At 36.6% G+C, this 2,444-nt stretch overlaps 1 pseudogene; it reads left to right on the forward strand.

Moving 5' to 3' along the window:
• The first annotated feature begins 723 nt into the window (after positions 1-723).
• Positions 724-1,667, forward strand: LOC147828094 (olfactory receptor 7E178-like; annotated as a pseudogene).
• Positions 1,668-2,444: the final 777 nt, after the last annotated feature.

Here is a 2,444-nt window from a genome sequence, read left to right on the forward strand (position 1 = left end):
CAGTGTGGCCTACTGCTACATTTGTATCACAATGTACTAAAATCATGTGCATCTGCTTTAGCCCCATTTATACACACAAGAGTTAACATGTAAGAGTAAGACAAGGATAATACTTACATATTAAATAACTGATACACAAACAAAGGCGAAGTGAGCTCTTATTGAAAGATGGAAATCAGAAATCCTAAGAATGATGAAAATTTCTGAGATAACTGGCTCAACACAATGTTTTCTGAATATGATCAAATTCACTTTAATTTATTATCAGATAATGCAGTCCTAGATCTTATACTATTTTAGACACAAAGAATATTGTACCATTTTCTGAGATTAAAGTAACTTATATTTGAATACATTTTATTTTATTCCAATAGAATTACATTTGTAAAAGAGAGATGGCTTAACTTTCTTTCAATTCTTTTAATAAAAAGTTGTATGTATTTTACTGGGCTCATACAGTTCAGATCCCTAAAGTTCTTGATCTACTAACATTGTGCTGTTGACTCTCTGTAAAGCAGGACTGGACAGAAAGTATTGGAAAACAAACAAGTAAATAGTGAAAGACTTTATGAAAGTCAAAGTTTTCACAGTAGAACAATATTTCTTATGGCTTTGGACTTCATATAGGGATAATTTGACTAGGAATATTCAAATGTATGACACATACAGAGTTTGAGGTGCTGCTTATCGGTTTCATTTTTCTAATGAATTTTCTTTTTGAAAATGTGTTCAAGCACTATCAAAAGATATAATCTAACACAGGTCTCAGAATTCCATCTCATGGGCTTCTCAGAGGACCCAGAGCTGCAGCCCATACTCTTTGGGCTGTTCCTGTCCATGTACCTGGTCACAGTCCTTGGGAACCTGCTTATCATCCTGGCTGTCAGCTCTGACTCCCACCTCCACAAGCCCATGTACTTATTCCTCTCCAATCTGTCCTTTGTGGATATCTGTTTCATCTCTACTACAGTTCCAAAGATGATTGTGGACATTCTAAGTCACAATAGAGTCATCTCCTATGTGGGCTGCCTCACACAGATGTCTGTGTTTCTAATTTTTGTATGTATGGATGACATGCTTCTGACTGTAACGGCCTATGACTGCTTTGTGGCCATCTGTCACCCCCTGGATTACACAATCATTTTGAACCCACACCAGTGTATCTTACTTCTTTTGGTATCTCTCTTTCTTAGTCTTGTGGATTCACAGCTACATAATGCAATTGTTTTACAATTTACCTGCTTCAAGGGTGTGGAGATTGCTAATTTCTTCTGTGACCCTTCTCACCTCCTTAGCCTTTCATGTTCTGGTCCCTTAATAAAAACCATAGTCTCATATATTGTTAGTATTATCTTTGGCTTTTTTCCCATCTTAGGGCTCTTTTTCTCTTATCATAAAAATTTTCCTCCATTTTAAAAATGCTGCCATCTGGGGGGAGGTACAAAGCCTTCTCTACCTGCAGTTCTCATCTGTCAGCTGTTTGTTTATTTTATGGAACTGGTATTGGAGTGTACCTTGGTTCAGATATGTCATATTCCCCCAGCAAGGGGATGGTGGCCTCATTGATGTACACTGTGGTCATCCCTATGCTGAATCCCTTCATCTACACCCTGAGGAACAGGGACATCAGTAGCACCCTGAAGAGGCTCTACAGTTGGAGGGTGTAACACCAAATTATTTGACATTCATTTGGAATATAAGTTTGAAAATATTGTGAAATTATACAACCCAAACTCACTTTGAAATAATGCCATCTTGGTCATTTTATTTCAGAAATCTGATAGCTTAAATTTGTTATTATGTTTCATAGTAGAATTCATACAGAAGAAAAGTTTCATTTTGGTAATTGAAAAATTTTTGGAGATGGATGTTTTTGCAAAAACAATATAAATCCATGCTTGAAAATTATAAAAATGAGACATTTAGTTATGTGTATCTTACCACAATGCAGAATGGAAATAAAACACTGAGGATTTTTATTTAAAGGAAGAAATTAGCAAAGTGAATAGTACACGAGATTCCTCTTGAGTTGCAGAAGTTCCCAAAACCTTTTTTGGACATTTGTTTTATCTCTTTTCTTCAATTTCCATTACATTTCAGAAGTGACTAGAAGTTGGGGTAACATGGAGCAATTTTGGCAGTTAAGAGCTGTGTGCATTGAGCCTCCAGGATCATTGTACATTGTCAGCTGGTTCCTGCTGACTTTCATTTTGATTGTTCCAATCAGTTTTGTGCTGCTGTGTCTGCTCCATCATGGTTGTCTGAAGTAAGTTGTCCCTACCTGATATTATTGATGTCAATGCTGTGGGTTTAAGTAGAGCCTTCACTGGTCCTCTGGCATGTGAAAGGTATGGATTTTTAGATTTTGGACGTAATCCAGTACAGACTCCGCTTAACTCAGTACAGTAAATCCCTAACTTATAAACATTCCAGTTGCAACCTTC

Source organism: Heterocephalus glaber, unplaced genomic scaffold (assembly GCF_053883595.1).
Source record: "Heterocephalus glaber isolate CG9 unplaced genomic scaffold, H.glaber_assembly_v1.0 deba00001315, whole genome shotgun sequence".
In the NCBI taxonomy this organism is placed as follows: domain Eukaryota; kingdom Metazoa; phylum Chordata; class Mammalia; order Rodentia; family Bathyergidae; genus Heterocephalus; species Heterocephalus glaber.